Genomic DNA, 9,752 nt, shown 5'->3' with positions numbered 1-9,752 from the left:
CGTGGCTTCCCGCAGTGGCCGGAGTTCCAGGCCCTTTAAATCCCGGGCCCAGCCCAGCTGCCGGAGCTGTGGTGTGTGTGTTAAAGGGTCCGGGGCTCCCCGCAGTGGCCGGAGCACTGGACCCTTTAAATCCCCGCCGCAGAAGCTGGTGCAGTCCAGCACGGCGTACTGGCTCTTGCCGGTACGCCGTATCGGCTTACTTTCACCTCTGGTTTTATTCATCCTAAGCTGAAATTTTACATATGAGTTTTGAGTCAGGATGTAAATATTATCCAAAAAATAGCTAACATTATTTAAGCTCTTACTCATACACTTTAATCTAATATTATTAAAGTTCCTTGAAGGGTATGAACTATGACAGGAAAAATATCGAGTTAACTAAAACCTTTCCAATTTCACTCATGCCATTATGTATAGAGGGATCTGATCCCATATAGTGTATGACACTATATCATCCATTGACTTAATATATTTCAGAAAGAGCCCTTAATATTACACAATACTATACCTTAACACAACTCTGACTAAAACGCAAGACACATGCACATTTGAAAAAAAGACTAAAGCAAAATTCAATAATATGCTCATCAAAAGCAGTGTTTAACTTCCAATATAAATTTTCTTGATTTTTTGACTCAGACCCTTTGTCATATTATGAGAATACACTACCTTATCAACAGCAAGAAAGAAAGCTAAGAAAAATACAACAGGTACTTACCAGCTGAGAAAAAAAAACATCCAGCAGCTACTAGTTACAAAATTGTTCTCCTTGAGAGATAGCTAGTTAGCGCTGCAAAATTTTTAAAGGGCTACTAAGAGAAATGCATGAAGGGGAAAAAAGTTCCTATAAAGGTCAACTGTGTATAGATGAACATTAGTAAGAAATAAGTAAATCACTAGACCATGTGCTCCTGAAGAAAGATGTATTTGTATTATGCATATCAAATGCATCTTTGTGTGTGTTTATTTAAAAGGGGAAATTATAGTATTTTAAAATGAGTAATATTTTATTTAGTGTGAATTACAATATTGCAATATTACATTACAGAATTAGTTTTTTAAGCAAGCTAGGATAAGAGGCATATCCAGCAGATAAGATAAATTGTATGTGTTACAATCCTTCTGGGAGGAAAAAATGTGACAATAAATTTGATAGCCCTGCATTTACATGGATTATTGGTATAAGAATTCCATGTTCCAGCATTAAAAAAACCAGGCTGGTTGGGGAGGAGGTGAGCGAGCCACCAAAAGCCTTATGGGCTGGGGGAAAGCAACATGTCTTGTGGAGTAGGAAAAAAAGTTCCAATCTTGCCTTTGCTAAGTGTGCTATATATTTCTCTGCACCTCATCAACCTTGTTGTTGATCAAGGCCATGAACCCCAAACCTAGAGGGCAGACACATATAAGCTACCACTTTATTTTTATATACGAGTGAATGGGTTACACAAGATCACTGCAGGCATAATCAGAACAGAACCCAGCACTTTAACATGGTAGTCTCAAATGTTATGTCAGGTCTACACATTTTCTTTGACCTGAAATGAATTTCTTTCCCCAGGCACTTTTTAAACATAAAAGCAAATAACACGATGGGGTAGATTCACACCCCCACCATTAAGCCAAGCAGTTAGGATGCTTGCTTGGGATGTGGAAGACCTAGGTTAAATTATCTCCTCTGCCTTATATGGTGCAAGGATTTGAATTTAAGTCTCTCACAGTACAGAAGACTGCCCTAATCCAGTGGTTCTAAACCAGGGGTATGCATACCCCTGGGAGTATGAAGAGGTCTTCCAGGGATACATCAACTCATCTAGATAGTTGCCTAGTTTTACAACAGGCTACATGAAAAGCTGTAGCAAAGTCAGCACAAACCACAATGTCATACAGACAGTGGCTTGTTTATACTGCTCTCTATACTATACACTGAAATGTAAGTATAATATTTATATTCCAATTTATTATAACAGGGGTAGGCAACCTCTGGCATGCGTGCCGAAGGCGGCACGCAATCTGATTTTCAGTGGCACTCACACTGCCTGGGTCCTGGCCACCAGTCTGGGGGGCTCTGCATTTTAATTTAATTTTAAATGAAGCTTCTTAAACATTTTAAAAACCTTACTTTACATATGTCATAATTATAAAGGGAAGGGTAACCACTTTTCTGTATACAGTACTATAAAATCCCTCCTGGCCAGAGGCACAAAATTCTTTTACCTGTAAAGGGTTAAGAAGCTCTGGTCAAAAGGACCAATAAGGGGACAAGATACTTTCAAATCTGGGGAGGGGGAAAAGGCTTTGTTTTGTCTGTTCTTTGTCTGTCTGTTCTGTGTGCTTGCCGAGACAGATCAAAAAGGCAAGCAATACAACTTAATTAAAATTAGTAAGTACACCTCTACCTCGATATAACGCAACCCGATATAACATGAATTCGGATATAGTGCGGTAAAGCAGGTAAAGGGGTTGGGCTGCGCACTCCGGTGGATCAAAGCAAGTTCAATATAACACGGTTTCACCTATAACATGGTAAGATTTTTTTGCTCCCAAGGGCAGCGTTATACCGAGGTAGAGGTGTAATAATAAGGAAATGTGTTAGCTTACTTTTATTTTGGCATGTAATTTTCCTTGTCTAGAGGGAGGTTTATCCCTGGATTTGTAACTTAAAGGTTTGGCCTAGAGGGGAGATCCTCTATGTTCTTGAGTCTTTTGTTATTCTGTAAAGTACTTACCATCCTGATTTTACAGAGGTAATTATTTTACCTTTTAATTAAGATTCTTCTTTTAAGAACCTGATTGATTTTTCATCATTTTAAGATCCAAGGGTTTGGGTCTGTGTTCACCTGTACAAATTTGTGAGGATATTATTCTCAAGCCTGCCTAGGAAAAGGGGTGTAGGGATTTGGGGGGATATTTGGGGAAGGTAGGGCTCCAAGTGGCCCTCCCTAAATGTTTGTTTAAATCACTTGGTGATGGCAGTGTTACTTAATCCAAGGAATAGGGAAGTTTTTAACCTAAGATGGTAGAAATAAGTTTAGGGGGTCTTCATGTGGGTCCCCACATCTGTACCCTAAAGTTCAGAGTGGGGATGGAACCCTAACAACATACAACAATAGTTTAGTTATGTATTATAGACTTATTGAGAGAGACCTTCTAAAAATGTTAAAATGTGTAATTGTGTGCTGTGACACTTTTGTATTGTTATATCTGATTTTGTAAGCAAGTAGTTTTTAAGTGAGGTGACACCTGAGGATACGCAAGGCAAATCAGACTCCTGAAAGTAGTCTGGAAAGATTGAGAGCCACTGCCCTTATCACTGGGCTGTGGGATATCTTGCCAATAGTGGCTATCAAACTCTTCTATTCATGTCATTCCATGTGTATAAATAATGAACTAGCCCTTGGAACAGGGACTTGAATTTGGGTTTCCTACATCAGAGGTATATGCCCTGACCAACAGACATTTTCACTTGTGCGCTCTGGTCAATGACTATTAAAATATTATATACAAAGTGGAACAGCTTCAACAGGAGATTGAGAAATCACTACCTATTGCCCAATGATTAGGGCATTATCCTGTAATGGAGGAGATGTCTCCCAAGTTCAAATCACTGTTCCTAATCAGGTAGAGGAGGGAAAACAACTGAAGTCTCCCACAATCCAGGTGAGTAACCTAAGCTGGAAGCTAAAGGTTAAAAGGGAGACAGCACCTCCTCCACTATAAATGCTACTTAAGTCATTCCCCCAGAAATGTTGGCCAAAACTATCAAATTCACATATAATTTTTGGGGCAAAGCTGCATTTTCAACAAAAACTAATTGTCTGAAAATTTTCACCCAGTTCTAGTCCAGAGTTCAAACTGGTCTGTTGACACAAGAGATGTTGCTATGGTTGTATGTGGGTGATTTTGTTTTTTTTTAATTTTCTTTGTAAAAATCTCTGGTTTATTTAAATTCACATAATGAGAAAACAGCCTGGGACATGTATTTGTAATTTAAGAACTATTATAATCTGTAATGGCACAAAATCCAGGTGTTTCACATTTAGTGATCTCCCCCTCTTCCTTTCCTTGCCCCCTAAGACCTACCCATGGAGGTACACCAATCCTGAATTTAAAAAACAAAAACAAGAAGTAAACACACAAACTTTGTATAGTGACAGTTAAGGCTGCTTGAGGACATAACCAACCAACTCAAAACTCGAAAAGTATGGTAATAAGAAGTTAAGGGGAAAATCTGCGTTCCTTGCCAATTTCACATTGTCTGCAATGTTGCCAGTAACAAACTAAAGCTATGGCCACATTTAAACTGCTGTTACTGTAGCATATCAGTAATGAATCCACCTCCTCGAGAGACAGTAGCTAGGTCAACAGAAGAATTCTTCTGTCCACCTAGCACTGTCTACACCCCATATTAGGTCAGTTTAACTGTCCTTGCACACTGCTTAAATACCATGTTAACAGGTGCTTTTGAAATATTGTATGTGTATTTATTTTTGTATGTATTATTCTACACACAAAATTTAGAAGATCCATTTCCCAGCCAGAAAATTTCTTTTTACATTAGAACTCATTCAATAGTGTGGCTGGTCACCCAGAAATATTGTGTCTCCAGCATCTCCTTCACCAAGTTCCTACTTCCCATCACCACGCAAAGATGCAGCAAGATGGTGGGTGGGTGGGTGTGGGTGTGTGTGGGTGTGAGAGAGAGAAAGAGAGAGAGAGAGAGGGTTAATATTCAGGAGTGTGGTGCCGCAGCTCCTGTTGGCAGGCTAAACTATCTACACAAAAATAGAGAGCAGAAGTCCAGTATAGACACATGGCCATGTATACTACCATAACCATGTCCTGCACATGGGGCACTCAGGGTTAATACAATATTTCTTTATTTTATAACATTTAAGACCATTTAAAAATTGTGTGGAATGAATCAGATTTTGGGAGTGAGATTTAATGGTTTTCCATCTTTAACAATTATGGTATTATAATGCTAACTCACAACACAGGTTTTCACTATAGAAACTCAGGTAACTGCCTCTCATTTTTGTTAAACTGTAAAATATCTTTTCTGTAACACAGGAAGATTTCTTCTACTAATATTTAGCAAAACCTTATTGCACGTGGCTATGACCACCATAAATATGATTCAGATTATGGTAATGCTCAAACTACTATAAAAACTGCAGAAGCCCCGTAATTAAGTGATACATTACCAGCTTCTTTAAAAAAAAAGAAAAAAAGACTACAAATGAACAAGCAGTATACAACATCTTCTGTTTCCCTGCACCTTTTAGCTTTGGTTTGTTAATTCATCTGGGGCCTGACCCAGAGGAGCTTTCAATGACCTTTGAATCATCCATCACTTGCAGGAAGAAGGCCACAAAGTATCCCTATAGTAATGAACTTATTGTTACCTTTGTAGCTTGAAGAAAAGACTTGAAACATTCTATCTTGTGGGACAAATTTATCTGTTTAGTAGTTAAGACTAATAATTAAAATATAGCTTGATTTTCATGTTTCATGGGACTTCCCATAGTTGTCAGGATAGAGTGATTGATTGTATTTCCTCCAGCAAGTGCTAGATAATTTATCTAGGGCAAAAATACATCATAATCCCTTTCTGAACTTGCCTAAAATTGCTACACTGAAAACAATAAAATTGCCAGACTAGGGTGACATTGATGGTAGCAGGATTTTGGAAAGGCAACTCGGTCAATATAGTTTTTATTAATCATCTATCATTCTACTCATTACTGTGAAGAGTCAGAATTAAAGCTGGCTCATAACATGATTTTAAATTCTGCTTCTGAGTTCTGTCCAGTGCCAGGGACCTTTTAAGTTCCTGCAGCTAGAACAGTTATCTCCAGGAGGGATTGCATCCATGCCAAAGAATGGAATCTTGTTAAGGCTATTCTATCTGACCTTGTCACCATCTGGATGCAATTTATAATCAATCTCTAATAACATTCATATAGTTTTTTCTAATATAGACTTTATTAATATTATAACGAGAGAAGAAATGTTAAACGAGCTGAGGAACAAGCAATAGGTGAGGATAAAGTTCTTCCTTAATCTTCTCTGTGTTCTAAATTAATAAAGATTAAATATTGCAAGATTGCCTGTTACGTTCACCTGTGAAATGAAATCATACCTCATATCATGGTGACTTACAAACAGGAAAAATCTCCCTGGGTGTCGCTAGTGACAAACTAGAAGGGCAAATTTTCTCTTTTCTGTTTGTATAACACCTAGCTCAATAGGGTACAGATCTCAATATAGTAGTGCCTACAGGGCTCACTTTAATATAAATATTTACAATAAAAATTAGAGTAACTGAATACATGGTAATATTGCTCTTATGTTGGCTACTTACTAATCATTGTGCACTTTCTATGTATAGCTCAAACTCATCATTCTGCCCTGCAACACAGTAAAAAACCGCAGGCTTCCACCTCCTACCTTTAATCAGTTTCAGCCTGGTTCTGCTCCTACTGAAATCAGTGGCAAATCATCTTTTGCATGGCTGCTCAGCCTTAAGGTTATGAACATATTGTGTGTGTCTGTTCACACACACATGTGTTTCTTTTGGCATTGGGAACATCATATAGAAAAGGTTGAGAACCACAGTCCTATTGCATTCAGTGGTAGGAGTACTGGGCCTTTGTATTTTAAAAATAACAAGAGTACCGTCTCTGATCTTCACTACAGGAGGAGCTCTGGCATGTTCAAACTCAACACTGTCTGTAGAGAAACTCCATTCTGGAGAACAGGATGTCACACTGTTTCCTCCCATGCATCTCTCTTGCACAGACTATCAAAACAGAATCATGGCAATAAGCATCCAAATGCATATGAAAACAAAATTACTCTAAAGGAACTAGACAAAAAGCATAAAAGTTACTTGCACAGTATGGCTAAAGGCTAGCCTCCTTTGCCTAGTTCAGCAAGAATAAAGCTATTAGTCCAGGCCACTAAATGCTACTAATCCTGTTGGTGACAAGATACCACTGATAAGGCCAGGGCAAGAGGTGAAAATGAGGGCAAATTTAGGATTTAGCACCACTAAAGCCAATCTCTTGAGGGAGTGGATATTTGATCACATTTAGTCTATTCCAGATCTTTGGGTAGTCTTTACACAGGTATGTTTTAGGAGGGAAGGAGTTAAAACTAGCACAACACTTTAATCTTGTCAGGTTTTGTTTTGGAATCATCCATCTGATAAGTCTGAGCTGACAACTGCATAAAGCCTTCTAAATACTTTGGCAGCTAAAAAGAATGTTGTCTCTTTAGGTGCAAGGAACTAGTGAAAAGTAGCTTCCCCTCCCACCAAGTTGGTAAGAATAAAATACACCTGATTACTGCTGTATGTAAGGTCATGCAATGAGGGACACTCAAGACCCACAACGTCCTGTCAAAGTACGGTATATTAGTTTTAAACATTAGATGCCATTAACCTTTATCACAAGTCCCAAACCCTACACAATAGAAAAATACATTGTGTTACAGAATATATTATTTTGATCATGAAGACAACCTTTGAATGTTTGATAATTATTCTGAAATTGAAGTAAAGGTAATCAGAATGTCATTTCAGCACTGCCACTCAATGACAGATAAGCAAAGATTGAGTTTCGTGCCTGCAAATTTCACTTAAATAATTAATGGCCCCAGTTTGTCTGTTCACTTAGGTCCCTTCTGTTAGTTTTCCCATAATTGTGCTAGATCAGCAGACAAGTGAAATGGCAGATTCATCACTGATAGAATCTTTGTTTAAGATTTATAATCCTTTAGTTTGTGTGCTTTTAGGACTTGAGGGCATTTTCCAGTAGCTCTTCTTTTCCGGTAGGGATTTGTGTATCTTTAACTGGGAATTAATTTAATCCTTAAATTAAATGACACCAGAACCATAGCCTTCACTAGTTGTCACATTAGAACAAGAAAATCATAACCAGAAATTGCATATGAGAAAATATATAACTCTGAAGTGACTTAGTCATGAATTCTCTCAAGAAAAAAAAAAAAGGTATCTTTATCTTTTTAAATTACACCCTCCTTCCTCCCCCAGCCCCCCATGGCTAGACAATAATCAATACATGGTCCCTGCCAGAATAGCCTATAATTTCTATCAGTTCAAGATTGTTTGAGAAAGTCAAAAATAAAAAAGAGGGAAGAAAAAAAGGGTTCAAACTGGAAAAAAAAAGAAAGTTGAGCTGTCCCAAATCAAATGCTCTACTCAAACAAATATGCCCCATGCAATCTGAGACATCAAAATGAGAGTCCAAGACTCTTCTTTCTTGTATATTCTGATCATCAATTAAGTAGTTAATGTTGCCATTTAAAATATAATCATTAGGCTCTGGCATTAGCATTCCAATGAGATAAGGGCAAGTTACACACTTTAGAGCTATTATTTCAGGCTAGCTGAAAACTCAAGCACTTAGCATTACATTGGTTTGTTTGGTTCAAAAATTGAGGATTTTTCTCATTGCTCTAAGAGCTGGAGATTCCTCTCCTGCCCCCCTTGCAAAAAATAACCCCCCCCCCAAAAAAAAATCAACCAAATAAGGAAACTTAGATTTTGGATCACAAGTTGGGAACATCCATGTGATTGTCCAGCTATAGCAAGCTGGGATTTGGAGGAAGCACTCCCACTGAAGTTAGTGGCAGAACATTCATTAGTTTCAATGGGATCAGTATGAGGTCCTGCATACAGAAGTTTTCCAAGATACCTTATTTCCTTTTCTAACGAAATGGTAACTTTTTGTAACTCAAATTCTTTCCTGACAAGAGTGACGGTATTTTTGTCTGATGTTGAGGCTTTAACTATTATCACTAGTGTTTTATGATGCAATGTGTTAGGATGTGAGCTGGCGACAAATAAAATATTTCAACAACTTCTGGTGATGATTTGTCAGCAAAGTAACATGTAAGTGGAAGAATATTCTCTGTTTAAGATATTTTGGCAGTGGCTTAGAAACAATGCAGTGTACTTTGAGATTTCCTTTGAGTTTAAGAAGATGGACCTGCAGTTTTCTATGAAATTTACAGCAGTTCCATGGGTCCAGAAGAATTTTATTTTTAGTACTGTTAAGAATTGTAATTTTTTAATATTAAAGAACATTAGATGAAGGATAAGAAAGCAATTTAAGAAAAAACAACTAATATTTAAATGGGAACTTGTTTGGATTTTTCTTCATCCCCTACCTTTTCTCCTAGTTTTGGGTAACCCTATCACTTTTAATAAGCCTAATAAGATAGGAAAACAAGGATATTCTTGATATGCAGAAATACATATCTAAAGAAAATCCACTGTGCACTGTATGTCCAAGGCAAGTAAGATACCCATCAGAAAAATTAGAAATGCAATCAGTTTTAGACAACTAAAACCATTTTATTAATATTACTGTACAGTCACAATGCATATACTTGAATTTACTGTGACTGGTCAAAATAGGGTGGGATATTTAAGAGCACTCAATGTTGGCCTAACTCTGCTCCCACTGAATTAAGCCAAACATTGAATGTGTTGGAAAATCCCACCCTCAATGTGCAAGAAAAAAATATAGGGGTAACTGAATGGATTACTTCAGATCCAGAGCATAGCTAAACAAATTTATATGGAAGAATTCCGTTCCCAGACTGAAGTATTTTGTCGTTTAATACTGTAGGTCTCTCTACATTAAGAAATAAAATCATTTCAACAATCATCAATTTGTTTAATAAATAATAATACGTAGCTCTTAAATAACACTTTTCATCAG

This window comes from Mauremys reevesii, linkage group 1, assembly GCF_016161935.1.
Source record: "Mauremys reevesii isolate NIE-2019 linkage group 1, ASM1616193v1, whole genome shotgun sequence".
Lineage (NCBI taxonomy): Eukaryota > Metazoa > Chordata > Testudines > Geoemydidae > Mauremys > Mauremys reevesii.
This window is presented reverse-complemented; position numbering follows the sequence as displayed.